At 45.8% G+C, this 24,152-nt stretch overlaps 1 long non-coding RNA gene across 1 annotated transcript; it reads right to left on the bottom strand.

The window, feature by feature from the left end:
• Positions 1-970: 970 nt before the first annotated feature.
• On the bottom strand, positions 971-22,391 carry LOC140906736 (uncharacterized). The gene is made up of 4 exons (XR_012157225.1): positions 22,181-22,391; positions 4,682-4,742; positions 2,736-2,805; positions 971-1,266 (listed from the first exon to the last, which is right to left on the bottom strand). It is a non-coding gene; the product is annotated as an uncharacterized lncRNA (long non-coding RNA).
• Between the last annotated feature and the right edge of the window lie 1,761 nt (positions 22,392-24,152).

Raw genomic sequence — 24,152 nt, 5'->3', positions numbered from 1 at the left:
TCGAACAGAGGTGAATAACTCATTTTGTCTAAACTAATTATCTTTCTAGACGTTTCTAATGTATCTAACACCTTGGTATCTGAGCAAGGTTTGAGATATATTCCCCACATCCTCAACGCTTAGCCACAAATTTATCCAAAACAAACCAACAAAAACCCACACTTTTTGGAGATTTTTTTTTTTTGTGTCTGACCAAAATTTGCTCTTTAACCTATGCTTTTCTAAGAGCAACCTGACACTGACCCTTACCTTGAAATGGAGAAATAATACAGATTGTAAGTACTGTTGGAGACTGTTCAATCCTGGCTACTGCTCATTTCTCTTGTGCCATACATGCACTGTTTTAAAGATAATTTTTCTCTTAAGTTCAGAGGTATTTTGAAACAAGGAAGACAAGTTTTAAACATCAAAGGACAGTTGTCTGGCCCTTACTCTGTTGCTGCTTTTCTGGTTCCATGCCACAAAGGGGCCACAGGGCTGTTTTAAGGCAGCTGGGCATTCCCCTTGTGTAGGGGACTGCATGGGAGATGTTGCCCTCTCCAGCACTGGTGGGGGATGTGTATGGACCCTTCCACCATTGGAGGGTGTGGGTGGGTATCTGCCTGTCTCTCAGGGGCAGGAGTGGGGGAATGACCAGAGTGCTCCAGCAATTCGTACTGGGGTAACAGTATCTAGGGCCCTGTTACACACCAGCATGTGTTAGATGAGCAATCTCAGGGCTACAGCTTTTGCTGGGGGCAGAAGTGGCTTCAGCTTATCCAGGGCTGAGGAAGCACGAAAACCACCTTTGCCATCCTTCCCACCCCTATCAGGAGTGCAAGAGAGATGACAGAAAGAAAGGTGTTTATTTAAATCTTACCACTTAATTGTGAAGATTGAGACCGGGTTTACATAGGAAATGATTTCATAGTTCATATGCTTTTAAAAGTATAAACATACACAAGTCCACAGTCAGAGTGTTTTGCCTGTTTTATTTACCAGTGAAAAGATGGGGGGTGGGTGGCATGCGTATGCCATGCTTCTACAAATTAGATTTAACAGTCTGGACAATGGGGTGTGTTCATTCCTTATTGACAGAGCTGGAATTCTCCACAAACCCTGATTTATGGTGGTAACAAAATAAAAACTTCGTCCCTTTGTGTTCCCAAAATAACTGGCTAGCATGAAAGGAGGGAGAAATTGGAGGAAGAATCAGCATCTCACTGCAGCCTGGTTGCTTTTGTGCCACTGAACAGTGACATCATTTCTGCTCTCAAGTCATGGACACTGGAAAAGAAGGGAAGGAAGATACAAGGATACAACAAAATATGATTTTTCCCCCATGCACATATGCTTTTATGACCGTGCTATCAAAGCAGTTTGAATGTAAGGCCAGATCCTCAGCTGATGTAAATAGCTCTAGTGAACTCAGCAGAGCTGCACTGAATTATTCTAGCTGAGGCTTTCCCCACCATTTTCACATTCAGATCTCCATGGCCAACATTCTACAAAGCAGCAGCTTGCTATGAGCATTAAATACATCACAAAAACAAGCGTTTCTAACATTTCATTTCATATATTTAATTTGATCCAGATTTGGGTTTAGACCAATTCAGTCAACAGATATTGACAGAAACAAGTCTTGAATATATTACTGCTTTGTTAATTTATTTAGCACCTCAAGGTATGTCTACACTGCACACTAAGCCCAGGGTTGTGTGACCCTTTCCTACAGACTTGATGTTTCCAAGCCTGTGCTTGAGCGACCACACTGCACTGGACATGCAGGCCTCACAACCGTGCTGGGGCATCCATACTGCGCTACACAAACCCAGGTCGGAACTTCAGCTTCTGTGGGAGTATTCTATAGTACCCCAGGGTTTCTAGCACCTGTGCCAGCTGAAGCCACTCTAGGGCTTGTTTCATAGTGCGTTGTGGGAGAACTTATCTGTCCCTCCTATGGGAGGTGACCAGAAGTGCTTTGGGTGGTTTTAGCCTGGGAACACATCCAGCCGAGTTATGTGACCCCGCATGCTCCCAGCAGCTGGAGCCATCAACACAGCTTCTGCCCCATGGAAGAACTTCTCCACCTCATGCTCTCAGTCCTATTTTGGGAAACAAAGCGAGATGCTCCTGGACATTTTGGCAGCTGTTTGTGAACTGTCGAAGGCATCTCTGGAAAGAGCATACTCTGACACAGCTGATGCTGCTCATGCCTGTTGCCTTAGCTGCAGATTCCTCCCATGTAGACTGGTGCTTCTGGAGCAAGGCCATAAGCACAGACTAGGAGGATCCATTGTCATGCAGACCTGGGATGACTAACAGTGGATCCAGAACTTTCACAGGAAGAAGCAGATGTTCCTGGAGGTTTGTGACTAGCCTGTCTCCACCCTCCAGTACAAGGACACCCACATGAGGGAGACGATGCTGGTCCAGAAGCAGATTGCTATAGTTATCTGGAAGCTGACTACCCTAGACAGTTACAGGTCCATGGCTAACCAGTTTGTAGTTCCCAAATCAAATGTGGGAGGTGTTGGGGCAGAGATTTGCAAGCAATCAGGACTGTGATGTACCCACAGTGTTAAAAATGTTCCTGAAATTACTGGTGGCTTTGAGATAATGGCCTTTCTAAACTGCACCAGGAAATCACATGCCTATAGTTTGCCCTCTGCAAAGAGCACATAAACTGCAAAGAGTACTGCTCCATTGGTGTGCAGGCCCTGCTCAACCACAGGGACAGTTTCATGGTCACTAACCTGGGATGCACTGGCAGGGTGCATAATGCCAGGGTGTTCTTGAGATCGGGACTTTGCCTTCATGGACAAGCTGGGAATGAATGACATTGAATGACATTGTTATAAAAGGAGTCATTGTCCCCACTGTTATTCTAGGTAACCCTGCTTACCCCCTGCTGCCACTTCTTATGAAAACATACTCTGAGGATGGGGTGGATGTGCATATGGCAGACTGAAATCCCATTGGCTCTGCCTTCAGAACCATTTGGATGCCAGTGTTAATGTAGTCCACATTATTGGGCCTGCTGTCTCCACCGACCATGCGCAGAACACTGGGGGAAACTGACTGGTCCTGTAACCATGTGCACGATGGAAATCAGGGAATGAAACAATATTTGAGATTGTGCTGTGTATGGGTATGGGGCAGCTGCGGAAAGAATTTTGTAAATGTGTTGGTAACATGAATTCCATAAACACGTGGATAACATCTTCATAAATCTGATCACTACTGGCCATAAACTCAGTTTATAGATTATCATGATGACAGTGTATACATTTTTATTACAAAAAATATTGAGAAGGGCATGTGATGACATTCTTTACAGTTGGTGCCACTTTTAACATTACAAATAATAAAACTTGCTGTTACAGCCTTGTGTAAAATCAACCCCATATTTTATATAGGTATTTACTTACCAGCATAAGAACTCAAAGCACAGACCAGTTTCCATCAAAACAGAGTTTAATAAACAAACTCAGTACCAAAATAATGAAAGGTTCAGGTTCCCAAATAACATGTCCAGCTATTCCTGGGAGTCCCCTCTGTTCCCCTTGGCCTTTCTTGTGTGTTTTGTACGTACAGGTATGATAAGGAGTGTTCCCCATACTCTCCCTGAAGGGGTTAATGTAGGCCAGAGGGGCCAGTTAACCTATAAGGTTGCAAGAAAGCAGGGGGATAGGTAGGCTGACAGGAAAGCCTTAATGATGGAGCCCAGCTGGAGAAAGGACTTCTATAAAGCCAGGAAGCTGTTAGCAGAAAGGGAATGCGGGGAAGTGGTATGTAGTCAGTGCCTGGGGGAAGGGAGGTGTGTTTGGGGATATGGAATTTAGTCTGCAGTTTGGGCTGGCAAACCCAGAGAGTGGGGGAGCCAGAAGGTGTAGGAAAGATTCAGGAAAAAGGCAGCAAGGCTGAGGATGGTGCAGACCGTGGTTGCTGATTAGAGGGTCCCTGAGCTGGAAACTGGAGCGGAGACAGGGCCTAGATTCCCCTAACAGCCACTGGGGAAGTGGCACTATCAGGGCAGTGAATGAGAATTTCCCTGAGACCATTTGTAAGGAAAGACTTTGATACCCCCGTAGGGCAGGACCATAGTGACCTGGCCAGAGGGCCAAGCCACAAAGACAGAGCACCCTGAGTCACAGAGAGTGGGAGAGAGACGGCAGGTCGTGCAGCAAGCAGCGAAAGGGGGCACTGGATCCAGAAAGGGCTGATCCCCTGTGTGGCAAGGAGGAGGCTCCCCTAGCAGTGAGTGGATCCAATGAACAGGCCACAGCTGGACTGGGTCAATGAATGCAGAGGGTACCTTTTTTTTAATTCCACGTGCTAGTAATCTTTGCCTGTGACGTGGTCCAGCCATCCTCTGAATTGACAAAAGGCTGCATAGTCTGCAGCACATGATAACATGGAAGGTACTCAGGGCATTGGGCGGGAGCAGGAGCTGAAGGTTGCCCTAGAGCCCATAGTCTGGTAACCCTGAGCACAGGTAATAGCTCAAACAGCTTTCTACTGCACTCTGTTTCCTCCCCCACGTGGCAGTCATGCTCCATGAATCCATCTACCGATATCTCCTCACACTGTGCAGCCTCTCTCGCCACCCTTCTTGCATCATTGTCCTTTTGTCCATTTGGCCCTTCTTGAACTCTTATTTGCCAATTCATTTTATCTCGCAACTCTCCCATCAGCTCACCTTGGACTCTTTCTCTTTGCTTGCAGTAGGTGGGTCTACTCCCCCAGGCTGTCTGTTTGCCCTATGGAGGTGGAGGGCATGGAAATGAGAGACAGAGCACATTATTGTCAGACCACGGATAAAAAAAACAAGTTACATGTCCCACTTTCTAACAGGGGTTGCTTTAATTCAAGGTAAAAAAATGAAGAAACTTTTTAATCCATTGGCTGTATTTTAGTCACACAAGACACTGGCCACTTCAGCCATCTTATGGAGTAGCACTGAAAACCATCACCCATCATGGTAAGGCATGCCTTAAAACTCAGCTGAAATGATTTTTATATCCTCTTCATTTTTTCCTGAAGGAGGTAGGTGGAACTTGAGGTAACCAGGATCTGAATGAATTCTTCCCTGACAGCTAGCTGGGAGGGGGGAGAGACTTTAGGTGTGTTCATGCAAATACAGTTTGCTCCTGCTCTCCTTAGATATCCAGCAGATAGAGCCGTGTTTTGCTTAAAGTGATCAACCCTGGCTGGTGTTGGGTTACAAATCACTTTAGTACTGAGTGCAGGGGTAGTGAAATGCTGTTATCAATGTGTTGTCGTTATGGTGTGAATGAAGAGGAGCAGAACTGTGCTTAACCTCTCCCAAATGAGGGGGTCACCCTCAGCTGAAAGTACCTCATTAAGCCAGGGGCTCAAATGCAACAGCCCTGGAAAAGCAATAGGGGGTAGGGACATATGTTCTAGCTAGGTAGTATACTCTCCCTCAAGGGTCCTCCCTGGACTCTTTTAACCTGTTCTTTCATCCCCCTTCCTCCCTCAAAGAAAAAGCTAAATAGGCTTCATTAGAGGCCTCTTTGTTATGTTAAATGCTCAATCAGAGCTAAAATCAGTTGTGGTAGGAGTGGGTTTCTGCCCTGCCTACAAAGAGCTGAAAATTACAAAGAGACTGATGTGAAGAGATCACAACAGAGAAGCAGGTGGCATCAGAAGGTGACTGACAGCAAACTGGAGAGGTGCAGCTGGAGAGGCATGGTGAGAAAAGTGAGAGGTGGCCACCAAGAGCAGCTGGCAGAGGGGGGCAGTGCAGGCAAGCAGCCACCAGGGCAGCTGGCAGAGAGGGGGTGGCAAGCAAGTGCCAGAGAAGCAGAGCAAGTAAGGTGCCTCTTTACCTCCCCTGGCCCAGGGGTGCTGGGAAGGTAAACATCTGCAGATGCACCTGTGAACTCTGGGTCTGCACTGACCAAGGACAGCAACTGTGAGTGGGGTGCAGAGAAGGGTTGGGGATATAAAAAGGGACTTTTGGATTGCTGGATTTAAGAACCTGAGGGGAAAAGGACACTCCCCAACTTACTTGGGGGTAGGTCTTTCATTTATGAACCCTGTTTGCAGTGTTTTCCCAAATTAACACAAAGTTACTTCCCTCCTTTTATTAAAGTTTCTTTTCTACACGCAGACTCTGTGCTTGCGAGTGGGGAAGTACTGCCTCTCAGAGGCACCCGCGGTGGTGTAATTTTTCCAGGTTACTGGATGGGAGCTCAAGCCAGTTCTGTGTTGTATCAATGGAAAGGAACCCCCTAGATATTGAACCCAGCCCTGGTTGCTGCTGGCTCCAGCTGGCAGAAAGGTTACATTATGAGTAAGGCTAAGATTTTGTCATGGTTATTTTTAGTAAAAGTCACAGACCGGTCACGGGCAATAAATAAAAATTCACAGAAGCAGTGACCTGTCTGTGACTTTTGCTGCTGTGGTTCCATGGTTTCCCCCACCAGCACAGTGGCTGGGAGCTGTGGGGTTCCCTCTCCGCCCACAGCAGCTGAGAGCTGCAGGGTGACCATATTTCCCAAAGAGAAAACGGGACACCCCCAGCCGCTCACCTGAGGCAACCCCCGCCTCTCCCCCCACACCAGGCTGTTGCTCGTCGCTGGAATCCTGAGGAGCAACCCCTCAGGCAGGGCTGTCCTTAGGATTTATGGGGCCCTACACAGTATTATTAAACTGGTGCCCCTATGCCGGACAGCAGCCTGAGCTCGCAGCCCAGTGGTGGGGGGAGGGAAGAGGCAGTAAAGGATAACAAGATGCCCGGCCCGCATCATGCTGGTGGAGAGTCACAGTTACCCACAGAGACCCCCGTACCCTTTCCCTCACGCAGAATGGACATGCAGAAGGTACCTAATTAAACTTGGGAATAAAAAAATGTCAGTCACAGGTTTTTTGATATGCCCTGAAGTTTGCCAGACATTTATTTGCAAAAACTTTGTAGTAAGGGTGAGTCAGCTGTCTTGCTAAACAAATCACTTTAGATAAGCTATTACCAGCAGGACAGTGGGGTGGGAATAGGTATTGTTTCATATTCTCTGTGTATATATAAAGCCTGCTGCAGTTTCCACGATATGCATCTGAAGAAGTGAGCTGTAGCTCACGAAAGCTTATGCTCTAATAAATTGGTTAGTCTCTAAGGTGCCACAAGTCCTCCTTTTCTTTTTGCGAATACAGACTAACACGGCTGTTACTCTGAAACCTGTCATTATGCAAGGCACTGCATTTAGCCGTATGGAGTGGAAATCTATCAACTGCATGAAAAAACTTGTACAGATACAGACAGACATCATCTTCCTTTCCAAATGCAAACAGATGGACATCGTACCAAAAGGACTGAAGGTAAAAAATCCATTACAATCTACATACCACACAGACTATGCTGACAGCTTATGCCACACGCTCTCAAAGAAACTGCGGAATCACCTGATCAACATCCTCTACAGCAAACAGGGAAAGATTAAGAATGAGCTCTCAAAAATGGATACTCTCATAAAAAACCAACCTTCCACACAAACTTCCTCGTGGCTGGATTTTACTAAAACTAGACAAGCCATTTACAACGCACACTTTGCTTCTCTACAAAAGAAAAAGGACACTAAACTTTCTAAACTACTACATGCTACAAGGGGCCACAGCAATGGTTCCCTCAACCCACCTAGCAATATTGTTAACCTATCCAACTATACTCTCAGCCCAGCAGAAGGAGCTGTTCTATCTCGGGGCCTCTCCTTCTGCCCCTCCACCCCCACGAACATGATACAGTTCTGTGGTGACCTAGAATCCTATTTTCGACGTCTCCGACTCAAGGAATATTTCCAAAATACCTCTGAACAGCATACTAATCCACAGAGGTCTCCCAACCAACACTACAGAAAGAGGGATTCTAGGTGGACTCCTCCTGAAGGTCGAAACAGCAGACTGGACTTCTACATAGAGTGCTTCCGCCGACGTGCACGGGCTGAAATTGTGGAAAAGCAGCATCACTTGCCCCATAACCTCAGCCATGCGGAACGCAATGCCATCCACAGCCTCAGAAACAACTCTGACATCATAATCAAAAAGGCTGACAAAGGAGGTGCTGTTGTCGTCATGAATAGGTCGGAATATGAACAAGAGGCTGCTCGGCAGCTCTCCAACACGAGTTTCTACAAGCCATTACCCTCTGATCCCACTGAGAGTTACCAAAAGCAACTACAGCATTTGCTCAAGAAACTTCCTGAAAAAGCACAAGATCAAATCCGCACAGACACACCCCTGGAACCCCGACCTGGGATATTCTATCTACTACCCAAGATCCATAAACCTGGAAATCCTGGGCGCCCCATCATCTCAGGCATTGGCACCCTGACAGCAGGATTGTCTGGCTATGTAGACTCCCTCCTCAGGCCCTACGCTACCAGCACTCCCAGCTACCTTCGAGACACCACTGACTTCCTGAGGAAACTACAATCCATCGGTGATCTTCCTGATAACACCATCCTGGCCACTATGGATGTAGAAGCCCTCTACACCAACATTCCACACAAAGATGGACTACAAGCCGTCAAGAACACTATCCCCGATAATGTCACGGCTAACCTGGTGGCTGAACTTTGTGACTTTGTCCTTACCCATAACTACTTCACATTTGGGGACAATGTATACCTTCAGATCAGCGGCACTGCTATGGGTACCCGCATGGCCCCACAGTATGCCAACATTTTTATGGCTGATTTAGAACAACGCTTCCTCAGCTCTCGTCCCCTAAAGCCCCTACTCTACTTGCGCTATATTGATGACATCTTCATCATCTGGACCCATGGAAAAGAAGCCCTTGAGGAATTCCACCATGATTTCAACAATTTCCATCCCACCACCAACCTCAGCCTGGTCCAGTCCACACAAGAGATCCACTTCCTGGACACTACAGTGCTAATAAACAATGGTCACATAAACACCACCCTATACCGGAAACCTACTGACCGCTATTCCTACCTGCATGCCTCCAGCTTTCACCCTGACCACACCACACAATCCATCGTCTACAGCCAAGCTCTGCGATACAACCGCATTTGCTCCAACCCCTCAGACAGAGACAAACACCTACAAGATCTCTGTCAAGCTTTCTTACAACTACAATACCCACCTGCAGAAGTAAAGAAACAGATTGATAGAGCCAGAAGAGTTCCCAGAAGTTACCTACTACAGGACAGGCCTAACAAAGAAAATAACAGAACGCCACTAGCCGTCACCTTCAGCCCCCAACTAAAACCCCTCCAACGCATTATTAAGGATCTACAACCTATCCTAAAGGATGACCCAACACTCTCACAAATCTTGGGAGACAGGCCAGTCCTTGCCTACAGACAGCCCCGCAACCTGAAGCAAATACTCACCAACAACCACATACCACACAACAGAACCACTAACCCAGGAACTTATCCTTGCAACAAAGCCCGTTGCCAACTGTGCCCACATATCTATTCAGGGGACACCATCACAGGGCCTAATAACATCAGCCACACTATCAGAGGCTCGTTCACCTGCACATCCACCAATGTGATCTATGCCATCATGTGCCAGCAATGCCCCTCTGCCATGTACATTGGTCAAACTGGACAGTCTCTACGTAAAAGAATAAATGGACACAAATCAGATGTCAAGAATTATAACATTCATAAACCAGTCGGAGAACACTTCAATCTCTCTGGTCACGCAATCACAGACATGAAGGTCGCTATCTTAAAACAAAAAAACTTCAAATCCAGACTCCAGCGAGAAACTGCTGAATTGGAATTCATTTGCAAATTGGATACTATTAATTTAGGCTTAAATAGAGACTTGGAGTGGCTAAGTCATTATGCAAGGTAGCCTGTTTCCTCTTGTTTTTTCCTACCCCCCCCCCCCCAGATGTTCTGGTTTAACTTGGATTTTAACTTGAAGAGTGGTCAGTTTGGATGAGCTATTACCAGCAGGAGAGTGAGTTTGTGTGTGTATGGGGGTGGGGGGGATGTGAGAACCTGGATTTATGCAGGAAATAGCCCAGCTTAATTGTCATGCACATTGTGTAAAGAGTTATCACTTTGGATGGGCTATCACCAGCAGGAGAGTGATTTTGTGTGGGGGGGTGGAGGGTGAGAAAACCTGGATTTGTGCTGGAAATCACTTTAGATAAGCTATTACCAGCAGGACAGTGGGGTGGGAATAGGTATTGTTTCATATTCTCTGTGTATATATAAAGCCTGCTGCAGTTTCCACGATATGCATCTGAAGAAGTGAGCTGTAGCTCACGAAAGCTTATGCTCTAATAAATTGGTTAGTCTCTAAGGTGCCACAAGTCCTCCTTTTCTTTTTGCGAATACAGACTAACACGGCTGTTACTCTGAAACCTGTCATTAAATATTATGGAATACATGATGCAGCTTTTCTCTGTTTTACATTTTCTTAATCAGTATTTCTAAGCTGATTTTTATATTTTAAATGTACTCTTAAACCTTCATAAAGTAATCATTCCAGATTACTACATATTTAACTCACTGAAACAAAGACATAATTTTAAATTAGTCACAGAGGTTTAGTGTGTTTATAACAATGTTCATTGCTTTAACACGGCTGCTACTCTGAAACCTAATTGACTTTGTGTGATCTCCATAACAATAGACATGTTTATGAAATTTCACCAACTTTAAAAAATGTTTCTAAAGATTTTAGGCATAACAAAGGATTTTATATCTTACTAAGGTACTGATTTTGCTGGAGAGTTCTCTTAAAACTAGTTCATCAGATAGTCAGAACTAAAGAAAGGGAAACTCTTTATCCAGCTATCTGGAAGGAAAGGGGTGTTGTCCCTTTAAAGGCTCTGTTTAATGAGGGAGACAGGGATGGACAGGAAGACTTTGGAAGTAAATTTGTTTGTTTTTGTTTTTTTACTATAGTAATTAAAATGTGTATTTTAGATAAGGGTGGTCTTTTGAAAGATTTTATTTAAAAAACTATAGGTCTGAAAATCCAAGCACTTAAGGCTAAAGATGATTGTGCATCTAAAAATCTATGCAAGGATTTTTTAGAGATGTGATTTTATAATCTTCAACAGACTAATTAAATATTTTTAAAGCAAATTGTAAACTAAGGTCCTGTAGACTGCCATGTTCTGAGCAAATATTACAGTAATGCACAACTGTTTTTTGTCAGTAAATTCAGAAACTGACAGTATATACCTGGGGGTTGGCAAATGCCTGTTAAATGGCTTCATTACTTCTTGAATGGCTCTTTAACAGTTTCAATGTTGTGCTAATAGGTCTGGCAGGCTGGAGGCTTTTTCACTTTTAACTACTAGATCCCCTCCTGAGGAAGACTCCCCAGGCTGCAGCAGCCAGCTGTGGGAGCCTGCAGGAAGGGTCAGAACAGGGATAGGAGAGGCAGGAGGGTGGACACTAAGACCCAGCAGTTCCCCAAATTTTCAGGGGCCCTACGCAGCTGCATATGCCTAAGGAGGCCCTGCCCTCAGGAGTCTGTCACCTGTCCCTGGAACATTGCAGGGAGTTGCCTGTTGCTAGAACGCTGCCAGGGCCCTGCTGGCTGCCAGCTCCAGAATCCTGCAGCCCCTGGGGCTGAAGCAGAGAATGTACCAGAGGTCTCTGGAAGTCATGGATTCTGTGATATAAACAGGTTTCAGAGTAACAGCCGTGTTAGTCTGTATTCGCAAAAAGAAAAGGAGTACTTGTGGCACCTTAGAGACTAACCAATTTATTTGAGCATGAGCTTTTCGTGCATCCGATGAAGTGAGCTGTAGCTCACGAAAGCTCATGCTCAAATAAATTGGTTAGTCTCTAAGGTGCCACAAGTACTCCTTTTCTTTTTGTGATATAAACGTAACCTTACTTATGAGTGGTCTAGTTACTAGCTATGGTTCTTCCATCTTCTCAGGCAGGGCAAGCTTTGGAGAACATTGATATTCTGGAGGTTCCTGAGTGGAAGCATAAACTTCTGTTCCAGGCCAGCAAAGGACAGACATCTGTGTATGGTAAGAAGATGTTTAGCTGTCTAGTGACAGCATATCTCAGAATGGAGGGGGCTCATAAGTTAGAGGCAGCCCTAATAAATATGCCCTGCCTCAGAACATAACCAACCATCTGGAGTTCCTGCTCCAGGAGATGTTCACTTTCATCACCAGCCTTCAATGGATGAAAAATTCATTGTAAAAGCAACAAAATGCTGATTAGAACAGATATGCAATACAGCCTCCTTCCAAGCACCTGCGTCCATGCACAAACTCAACTTCTTGCCAGCCCTGGGGTATTTTAACACAGACTGCCACCCTCCAATGTAATTGGGACTCTTTAAAGCCAGTGATGGACCAAACACACACACTCTAGTCTTATTTGGACTCATACCAGCCAGATTTTATTGGGACTCAGTTTACAGGTGGTCCAGGACAGTGCAGGCAAGGCAGATTTACAAGGTGTGCTGTATTAGACCGGAGGGGTCTGTACAGCTAATTGTGACACCACAACCCAAACTCATATCCATGAGGAACTTATAAAAATGTCATAACTGCGTGTTTAACTTTCTTCTTCATTCCCCGGTGTCCATTTTGAATCTCATGTGGTGCAGGTGGGGGCACTAGGGAAATGGCATAGGTTCTGCCATGGACAGAGGCGCATCAAAAACCCTGCTCATATTAATAACTTTATAGGCCCATCTGCCAGAAATCCCCCCCAGCCATATATTAATCATAACAAACTTGGTGGCAGAAACTCACCAGGCACTTGTGCTTGCTCTGATGCTGGTTCTGCAGCAGGCTGCTCCCCAAGGCCATTCCCAAACAGCTCCTTTGATTACAAACCTAAAATGTGCTTTAGCTGCTCCAGCAGCATAGCCTCTTTGGGTACTGGCCTCAGCACCAGGGTCACTTCTTGGCCTTCACCTGGTGGCTCGCTCTCCTCGGGTGGTGCCTGGAACAGGGGGTGGGAGTTATAAGGTTACTATCCCTGTGCAGTAGATTGTCTTGCATCAGTCTGGGATCAGTGCTTGCTACCATTCCCAATAACCAGTCCAATTCCTTGTAAAAGAGGCAGGAAGACTGGGAGTTCCCAGAGGTGTCGCTAGCATCCTAAACTTCGTAGTACTTGATTTGCAGCAGCTTGTTTCACTCTCTGCATTTTTCTGCTGTCTGGTCGATCCCCAGCACTTCCAACCACTCAGATATAGTTATGTAAAGATGATGATGATTTCTTGTGCTATTGCTGAAGTAGAATGTCTTGCTCACCTCAAACCAGAAGTTAACCAGAATCCGGCAGTGTTCCTCTGGCCAGCTAGCACTTGATGCAAAACTTCTTAGAATTAGCTAGGCTAAGGCAAATGAGGGTTGACTGTGTTCCCAGTTGACCACGCCACATGGAAATGAAGGTTTGAATGCTGAGCAGCTGCATTTAAACCAGGAGGTTGTTTTTACTTTCCAGGAAATGAGTGGGAAGTTTTGGGATTGAAAGACTGGGAAGCACAGTCCCAGGAGATTGTAACGTAGTGTTAATGGGCTCAAGATCTGAGTCTGGCGACCTGACTTGAGTCCACATGGCAAAATGCCTGAGCTTTGTCACACATGACAGTGGGACTCTGGTTCTGACCCACCTCCCTTGCAGTTGACTTGAGTCAGAGGGGTTTCTGGCAGAGTCTGACTGATTTCTGTGTGGGCTTAAACCAGAGTCAGAGTCCAAGTTTAGTGTGCTGTGTAAAGAGACAAACCTTTACCTGCTAGTAAGAAGAAAAGGAACCTGTAACAGAGTACACTAACTGAAGTGCAACCTCTTCATGGCTGGGTCTGGAGATCAGCTATCATCTGGTCTAGAGCCCTCTTCTGTCACTCGCTCATCCTGTGGCCCCTTCTCACTCTCCAGGACTCAAGGTGCTCTCTCTTCATGACTCAGCCCTCCAACCAGGTTACTATACAGTCTGTTCCGTGCACCCCCTCCCTTCCAGGGTATCAAAGCCCAGCTAGGTAAACTGTCCATATGCCATCTCAGGCAGTCCTCCGTACCAATTCTAAGTCCGTGCTACTTTCCCAGTGGCTGGTAGGGGAACCTGGGGCTACCTGCTACTCAAGGTTCTAGTCCATAAACCCTATAATCAGCAGCCAAGGTCTCCACAGTCTCCACCCTCGCTGTTCTTTTCCTGGGCTTCTTCACACTCTACCTTCCACAGGCTTTCTTCTCCACAGTATCTCTGGGTAAAACCTTCCTGCAGGGCTAGGATCTCAGGCCTTTTACCCTCTGGATTTCCTCCTACCCACCTTTCTGTGCATGGAGATTGACTGCAGACGCTCTCTCTCTACAGTCCCCTTCTGCTACAAACTTCTTGGCTTTGTACTTGCTCAGCCTGCTCAGACCCAGCTTCATCATCAATAAGCCTTTTTCAATCCCTGGCTCTCCCCAATGTCCAGCCTGTATGGTTAATAAGTCCCTTCTGAGCCAGCTTGGCAGGGCTGGGTGTGGGTGAACATCCCATCACAGAATCTGATACTGAAAATTCTTACTCATTGGGGTCACTAGCATAAGCCTGTCAGTAAGGACTACTAATAGCGATGGAGGTTTACAGGCTTGAACCCAGAAGAGAAGAGAAAAGAAATGACAATATCTCATGACAGGTACTGGTAAGTCAATTTATTAACTTTCCACTATTGTCCTCAGCTATGTTGTCAACACTGCCTCAAAAGTTAGCTGACTAGAGTTGATTAAAAATTTCAACTTTTTAATTTTAAAAATAAAACATTACTAATGAGTCCCTAGAGTTTAGACAGGATTTACTGTTATATACATTTACCTTCATTTTCCCTTATCAAATGTTGCCTTCTATTTATCTGGCTGGCTCACCTGTGGCATGCAAAATAGCAAGGTTCTAATGAAAGGCTACATGCAGCCCCATATTGTTACTATTGATTATTTCAGTGCTTAAATTGTAAACTGGGAAAGGGACTGTGTCTTTTTAGTTTGTGTTTGTATACCATCTAGCACAATGGGACCCAGATCCTGATTGAGACCTCTAGAGGCTTAGTACAAATAATAAACAATAATAACAATATACTTACACATAGATTTTCAATAACAATTGTATGGGTCTACAGAGTTCTTGCTCTTTTAAAAATGATATGGATCAGTCATGAGTGTCTTATTTCTTGAAGATAAAATGCAAAAGCAAGTAAGTCTTGAATAACATTTCTAGTTAATGTATCCCTCTTAAAAATATACCCTCTTGGACAAGCTGAAATCTAATTGTTTTAAAGGAAAATAATTTAATGAAACAATCTGTTTTCTCACAGCCACTTGTAACTCTGTGCTTCCAGCTTTGTGCTCTAAGTTTCTAATTGCAAGGGTTAATATTTATTTTTTTCTACAAAACATTTTGAGTGTCCTTTATCCTCCCCTGAGAGTCTTTATTCTCTCTGGCACCATGGTAGAACTGGTGTGGCACAGGAGTGAGCCTTTTATAACTGAACTTGGGGTAGTCACACAACTACAACATGAAACAGAAGACAGGGATGTCTCTTGGTTTTTCCACCTCCAAGAAATATTTAAGAACTCACACAGTTTTTAAACATTTTAAAAACTTTTCTTGGAACAGAATAGGCAATACTTAGAGCAGCTGCTTGATATTTCCTAAGTAGGCAACTGTAGCCTCACACTGCAAGCAAATAACTAAACGTCCATTGCAATGTGGTTTTGATGCCCTCTGCCCTCTCTGGAGGCTGCCATAATCTTCTGCATAAATCTCATACAGCTGCTGCAAAGCCATTAGTTTGGTAAGACTATTTAAAGTTCCTATTCTAACTCCCACAGCTGGGAGAAAGCCTTAGATCACACTGGTTACCGATGCAATCTGCACATATTAACCCAGCCAGACCTTTTCATTTTGGGGAGAGAAAAATAAAATCAATGGAAAGATTATAAAAGATGTCCTTGTTTTCTTGCTAACATATTATCAATCAAATTCTTAAATATCCACATACTAATCAATTCTTAATGTTAAATACTATAAACACTTAGATGGTAAATTCCCGGGGACAGGGGTTGTGCCTCATCCTGTAGTCTTCAGAGGAGCAGCCGTGTTCGTCTGTATTCGCAAAAAGAAAAGGAGTACTTGTGGCACCTTAGAGACGAACCAATTTATTTGAGCATAAGCTTTCGTGAGCTACAGCTCACTTCATCGGATGCATGCTGTGGAAAGTACAGAAGATCTTTTTATACACACACAAACCATGAAAAAATGGTTGTTTACCACTACAAAAGGTTTTTTGTACTGTGGTCTGTACTGAGAAAAACAAACTATTGGCACACTAAAAATAATATAGCTACTTTAACTGCTAATATGTAACAAAGTCTTAGGCCTTGTCTACACTTGCAAGTTTCTGTACAGTCAAGGTGTGCACACTGCCAAGCCACTTAGTGTGGAGAAACTGCGCAGCTGCAGCACTATAAAAAAAAAAAAAACACTCCGACGAGAGGCCTACAGCTTTCTGCACCGGGGGTACAGCGCCGTGGTGCCGGTGTAGACACCTTGGTCGATTACAGTGCTGCAATTGGCCTCCAGGAGGTGTCCCACAATGCCTGTTTTCATCTCTCTGGTCATTGGTTTGAACTCTACTGCCCTGCCCTCAGGTGACCATCCGTTATTCCCACCCTGTAAATTCCTTGGGAATTTTGAAAATCCCCTTCCTGTTTGCTCGGTGATGCGTGCAATGGTCTCAGCGCATCTTTCCAGGTGGCCATGCCTGCTCCACGCAGCAGGCGATCCCCCGCTTGAAGCAATGCTGAGCTGCTGGACCTCATCAGCATTTGAGGAGAGGAGGCTGTCCAGTCCCAGCTGCGCTCCAGCTGTAGGAATTATGATACCTATGGACAGATTTCATGATGCATGACAGAAAGGGGCCATGACCGGGACACGCTACAGTGCAGGGTCAAAGTGAAGGAGCTGTGGAAGGCCTACCACAAGGCACGGGAGGCAAACTGCCACTACGGTGCTGCGCCCACAAGCTGCTGGTTCTACAAAGAGCTGGATGTGATTCTCAGTGGTGACCCCACCTCCACTGTGAAGGCCCCTGTGGATACTTCAGTGGCTCATGTGCTGGTGGAGTGGATGGAGCCAGAAGGAAATCTTGGATGAGGATGTGGAGGGGCAGGCGGACCCAGAGGCAGAGGATGACTCTGAGGTCAGAGATGCAAGCAGCCAGGAGCTCTTCTCTACTCCAGAGAAGGCTAGCCAGTCACAGCTGTCGGAGCTTGGCAAAGTGCAAACAGGAGAGGAGGCCCCTGGTAAGTGGATTTGATTTTTTGAATCACTGAAGCGAGTTGTTGGGGGCAGGAGGGTTGCAGACTGCAGGCTTGTGTCTGTATGATGTGTATACCACCACATGCCTAGTCTGAGTGGTGGAACAGGTTGTTGTCTGTCTGCCTCAGAGACCTCCAGGAAACTCTCTTGGAGATACTGGGCAATCCACTGCCGCAGGTTCTTTGGCAGAGCTGCTTTGTTTCTTGCTTCATTAACGGTAACTTTCCTGCACCACTCTGCTGTCACTGGGGGTGGGGACCATTGTGGCACACAGGCGAGTCGCAGAAGGGCCAGGGCGGAAGCCACAGTCTTGGAAAAGACCCTCCCTTGATTCCCTGCTCACCCTCAGCAGCGAGATATCTTCCATAATGAACACAGCCTGTGGAAAACGTGGAGACAGGAATGATTATAAGCCCCTCCCCACCCCAGTGCTGGCTCTCTCCAAGAGTCAGATGGCCAGTGTCCCGTAGGGTCTGGAAACAATGATTTACCCTGCCCCTGCGGCTACTCACCATTTTGGGGGGTTTGCGGTTCATGTATCCTTGCCTGAGGTCAGCCAGTTAGTGACCGGTATGTGAATAGTGGCTGTGTTTTAAATCATTGGTCTGTGTGTTGCAAACAATACTGCTTCTGTAAAATGTTATGTTTTGGCTTCACAGATATGACTTTGACAGCCCAGCCTCCCTCTTTGTTATCAGCGGCTGAATGGCTGCGCAGAATTAGGAAGCAGCCACGAAGAACTGAAGAGGACTTTGTCTGTGATGTCATCACTCCGTGGCCAAAAAACAAGAATTGAAGGAGTGGCAGGACACCGAGAAGAGGGACCGAAAGGAGAACGCAACGCACCAGAACGAAGCCACGGAGCGGCTCTTAAACGTTATGGGGCGCCAAGCAGAAATCCTCCAGGCTCTACTAGCACTGCAAACCGAGCAGCTCAACACCCGTCCTCCCCTGCAGCCGCTGTCGCAAAACTCTTTCCCATGCGTCCCCCCAGACACACTCTTCTCAACCTCCTGGCTCCAGTCTGAACCCACTGCATTCCAGTCCAGCCCTGTGGACTCCCAGTACCCACTGCACTCATCACCCGTCCCTCTGCAGTGTAGCCCTGCTGAAGTACAGTAACCTCTGCACTGTACTCCAAAGGAGAAGGCTGGATAGGATACCTGGCTATACACAAATCTTTAACGGTCCCAGGACCCCACCTCCTACTGGCACCCTCCCTTCCCCCATCCCCCTCAGTGCTGAAGTGTTGTTTTTTTTTGTCTCTCTCCTCTGTTCTTTTTTAATAAAAGAATTGTTTTGGTTTGAAAGCAATCTTTATTCCACTAATTCAAAGCAAATGGAGCCCTGCAAAGCAATAGGCAATTTTCTTACACCTTCATAGTGCACCATCTGCACCAATCACAATCACCTCCTAGCATTACAAGCACTGCACTACTGAGCATAACAACAAATATTAGTGGCTTTCATCTTCAGATTGCTGCCTCAAAGCATCCCTGATCCTTATGGCCCTGTGATATACCCCTCTAATAGCCCTGGTCTCTGGCTGTGCAAATTCAGCCTCCAGGCACTGAGCCTCAGCAATCCATCCCTGAGTGAAGCTTTCACCCTTCCCTTCACAAATATTATGGATTGTACAGCATGCGGCTATAAGGATAGGAATATTGTCATCAGCCAGATCCAGCCTCCCATATAGGCGGTGCCAGTGGGCCATTAAACGGCCAAAAGCACACTCAACAGTAATTCTGCCTGTTGTTGAACCACTCCTTGCTGCTGTCAAGGTGCCCCGGGTATGGCTTCATAAGCCACAGCATTAAGGGGTAGATAAAGTCTCCCAGGATCACAATGAGCATTGCGACTTCCCCTATGGTGATCTTTTCGTCCAGGAAGAAAGTCCCTGCTTGCAGCTTCCAGAACAGGCCAGTGTTCCGAAAGATGCGTGCATCATGCACCTTTCTGGATGAGCCTGCGTGAAACGCCCACGGTAATCCACAAGCTCCTGGAGAACCATTGAGAAATACCCCTTGAGATTAATGTACTCGGTGGCTAGGTGGTCTGGTGCCAGAATTGGAATATGCGTGCCATCTATTGCCCCTCTGCAGTTAGGGAAGCCCATCTGTGCAAAGCCATCTACAATGCCATGTACACTGCCCAGAGTCACAGTCTTTCGGAGCAGGATGCAATTAATGGCCATGCACATTTCTGTCAACATGAGTCTAATAGTCAACTTTTCCACTCCAAACTGGTTAGCGATCGATTGGTAGCAGTCTGGAGTAGCCAGTTCCAAAGTGCAATCGCCATACACTTCTCTGATGGCAGGGCAGCTCTTATTCTCGTGTCCTGGCACCGCAGGGCTGGGATGAGCTCATCACACAGTCCCATGAATGTGGCTTTCCTCATCCAAAAGTTCTGCAGCCACTGCTCGTCATCCCAGACATGCATCACGATGTGATCCCACCACTCAGTGCTTGTTTCCCAAGCCTAAAATCAGCATTCCACTGTGGTCAGCACCTCCGTGAATGTCACAAGCAATCTCGTGTCATAGCTACTATGTGTGGCGAGATCAATGTCGCACTCCTCTTGCCTTTGTAGTTTAAGGAATAACTCCACTGCCACTTGTGACATGTTAGTCAGAGCGAGCAGAATTTTGGTCAACAGTGTGGGATCCATTCCTGCAGACCAAAAAGGCGTAGCAGAGTGTGCAGTATACAAACCGTTGAAGGATGGTGCCAAATGCAGACAGAAGCACAGGGATTGCGGGGATGCGAAGCAATGCATCACGGGGCATTGGGACAGGAGCCAAGATGCCCCGCAACCTCTTCTGCCTTCCCACAACTCTTAGCGGCAGAAGAGGAAGAGATGCTCTGTTGGATAGCTGCCCAGAGTGCACCGCTCCGAATACCACTGCAAGTGCCACAAGTGTGAACATGCTATTGCACAGGCAGCTGACAGTGTGAACACACAACAGTGGTTTCCCTTCAGTGCTCTCTGAACGGTGCTGTAACTCCGCCAGTGTAGACATACCTTTAGTTAAAGAAAGGAGTAATAAACACATATTTCAATCGAAAAAAACTCTGTTTACAGCTTGGTTTCACAGACTGTTGATCTTATAAATTGAGGCCTACCTGTCACAGTGATAGGAGAACTAGGAATATTTTAGATGCATTAACTCCAACTCCAGTTAAAACATGAAAACCAAAATATCCAAGTGTGGTTCACAAGTAACGCACCTAACTTCACATCTAGGCACCTATGTAAAATGGCTTGATTTTTAGAGGTGTTGAGAACTTGCAGCTCTCATTCACTTTTGGGGGTGTTGCGAATGCCCAGAACTTCCAAAACTCAGGCCACTTTTACACAGTTTCCTAAGGATGGAGTTAGGTGCTTTAAGCAACACTATGCGAAAAATTTGACCTTACATTACACCCACAGCAGGTGGGAGAAATAAGGGCGCGTCCGACACAGAAGATGTACTACATGCAGTGGGAGAGGGAGTCGGAGGACACTTCCAGCAGAGAGAATGACACACGCAGTCTGAGGGTGGAAAATAAGTAACTTCTGGAACAGAGGGGAGGGTAACTGGGTGGGTGTAAAATACGGACAGCTCCAGCACAGAATATGTCAGATGCTCAGCGTGGGAGAAATGAGGCCATCTCCAGCACTTTTGCAGAGACTGAGAACCTGATCCTCAGCTGCTGTCTATTGGTGTGTGTGTGAGAGAGAAATCAGGGCACCTCCAGCAAAGAGGCTGCAGATAGCACACACAGTAAGTGGATGCGGGAGAAATGAAATCCTGGTCGGTGGATCCTTAACTCAGAGGGAATCCCCTCCACTGTGCTGCAGCTGCCAACATGTGCTGTGCTTAAGAGAGACCCAAAATGGGGGCAATGCTCAGAAAAACAAAATCACTCCTTCGAAGCCAGGCAGAGACTGCAAAGCCTTTGTGCAGGTGGCTGGGGCTGAGCTGGCTCAGGCTTACCCCTGCTTAGCACATAGTGGCACTGTGAACTGGGAAGGTGCCGGGGCCCCTCCATTAACACAGCACACACAGCTGATCCAGGAGATGCAAGGAGGACAGCAGCAGGAGTGAAAGAAGGATGGAGGAGGTAATGCAAGGCAATGTACAATAATTGGCAAAGTCAGCAGGAAACCGTCAACCCACCTTTTGCACCTGCCTCCAAATGTGCCTGTTAGCCATCTTAGCTTCTGGCAATAAAATCTATGGGTTGCAAATTCTGAGGGCTATAGGACACCCTGAAATCTATGGGCTGTAAATTGTGAAGGCTGACATACCCTTCGGACAATGCCTACGCTTCAGTTTGCTCCCTTGAGCCCTGATTTACAGCTGTCTGATTCCAGTTTTATGCTAGTGTATTTTCACTTAAATAATTGTTTTCCACTGAAATCTATGTAATTTACCTATGTAAAATTGGAGTAAAGCAGTGGTGAACCAGGCTCTTGGTCCATAAGTAGGTACACATAGTGATGTACAATGGTGTACAATTTGTACACCACTCAGGAAATACCCACACATCTGTTTTCAACTCTGTTCCACAGCAAGGCACTTTCTGAGCTGTATCAATCTAATATTCTTCCTAAATGTGATCCTTCATTTGATGTAAACTTTTTCTGGCTTTGCATGCACACTTCAAACTGAAAACAATCACTCTGGGCCAGACTGAAATACCCATTCTCAAAGGGAGTAATACTTTACTCCACAAGTAGTGTCATTGATTTCAGTGGGACTACAGCTGGAGTCATGTGTTATCAGTGTCAAGGCTGATTCCCCACTCTGGCCCTTTGAGTGCAGAAGGTGGGGGCCCGCAAGGATTCTAAAAAATAATACTGGCCACTCCAGGCGTGTATTAAACTCCCAAGGTTACAAGTTTTTTCTGACCTTGGATGGGTAGATGCTGCTACCACCCAAGTGCAAAAACCCCTTTGAGGACCCAGGAAGGACACTTGGGAATTCCTTCCTGTGGGGTACCTTCAAGCCCTTTCACCTCCCCTCTGGGGAAGAGCTGAAAAAGAAAACAAAGGAAATCAGCTGTTGCCACCAGCTAATTAAACAAGATGTGCACAAACCTCTTAGGGACACACAAATCCAATCCTGTTCTTAAAAAAGATAAATTTTAGTAACAACAACAAAAAAAGAAAATACATCCTCTAACTTAGGCTTTTTGCTAGATTTGGAAAAAAAAACAATTTCAAGGATTAAGCATCAAGATAGCTTCTTGAGGTCCAGCTTAAAGGTTACAAGCAAAACAAAAGCACCTAGGATTAGCACAGAGGAGTCCACAAGCCATAAAGAAATAAGAGAGAAATCTAATCGCATCTTCCTAGACATTTCCTGATCTACTTACATATCTGGGGTTTCAAATGAGTAATTTCTAGGTATGACCTGGTGATTTTTCATAGCTGGCCCAAAGCTTTTTACAGCATAGTTCCAGCCCTGTCTCTCTCGCCAGGAGAATAACACAGACAGCAAAGGGGAAGTTTTTCCCCAATTTTAAAAAGTTCTAGCCTTCCCATTGGCTCTTTTCGTCAGGTGCCCACTCCCTTCCTTTTAGCTATGGGCTTTTTAACCCTTTACAGGTAAAGCAAGTATAGAACAGCTACTAACAGGGGTTTTATAGCTAACTGGCTGGCTAGGTGTCCATAAAAGGGAGCTCCCCCCCATTCATTTATCAAAATCTGTTTTTCAGTTTTCAGAATGGAGAGAGGTAAATAGTGGTGTCCCCCGGGAATCTGTACTGGGACCAGTACTGCTCAACATATTCAAGGGGTAAACAGTGAGGTGATACAAAGTTACTCAAGACAGTGAAGTCCAAAGCAGACTGCGAAGAATTACAAAAGGATCTCACAAAACTGGGTCGCTGGGCAACAAAATGGCAGATGAAATTCAATGATCATAAATGCAAAGTAATGCACATTGGAAAACATAATCCCAACTATAATACAAAATGATGAGATCCAAATTGGCTGTTACCACTCAAGAAAGAGATCTTGGAGTCACTGTGGATAATATTTTGAAAACATCCACTCAATATGTACCAGCAGTTTAAAAAAAAGGGGGGGGCAGGAGAGGGAACTGAATGTTAGGAATCATAAGGAAAGGGATATATAAGAAGATAGAAAACATCGTAATACCACTATATAAATCCATGGTATGGTATGCCCATACCTTGAATACTATGTGCAGTTCTAGTCACCCCATCTCAAAAAAGATATATTAGAATTGGAAAAGATACAGAGAAGGGCAACAAAAATGACTAGGGGTATGGAACCACTTCCATGTGAGGAGAGATTAAAAAGACTGGGACTTTTCAGGTTGGGAAAAGGGACGACTAAGAGGGGATATTATAGAAGTCTTTAAAATTGTGAATGGTGTGAAGAAAGTGAATAAGGAAGTCTTATTTTCTTCTTCACATTACACAAGAACCGGGGTCACCCAATGAAATGAATAGGCAGCAGATTTAAAACAAACAAAAGAAAATACTTCTTGTAGCGGGACAGATACCCTGCTCCTGGGAGAAAAGAGTAGGCTGATTGGGGAAGTGGCCACAGAGATGGGCCTAACTACCTGGGAGCACAGGGTGACGGAAGCAGAACAGTGCTGCGGGAGGGTGAGCAGAGCTGGGGAGCTCCAGCCTGGCAACTCCTGTCATAAATATAAAGGGAAGGGTAAACCCCTTTGAAATCCCTCCTGGCCAGGGGAAAGCTCCTCTCACCTGTAAAGGGTTAAGAAGCTAAAGGTAACCTCGCTGGCACCTGACCAAAATGACCAATGAGGAGACAAGATACTTTCAAAAGCTGGGAGGAGGGAGAGAAACAAAGGGTCTGTGTCTGTCTGTAGTCGTCTTGGCCGG

Source organism: Lepidochelys kempii, chromosome 2 (genome assembly GCF_965140265.1).
Source record: "Lepidochelys kempii isolate rLepKem1 chromosome 2, rLepKem1.hap2, whole genome shotgun sequence".
NCBI lineage: Eukaryota > Metazoa > Chordata > Testudines > Cheloniidae > Lepidochelys > Lepidochelys kempii.
Note: the sequence above shows the minus strand (reverse complement) of the source record. Positions and strands in the feature narration are given on the sequence as shown.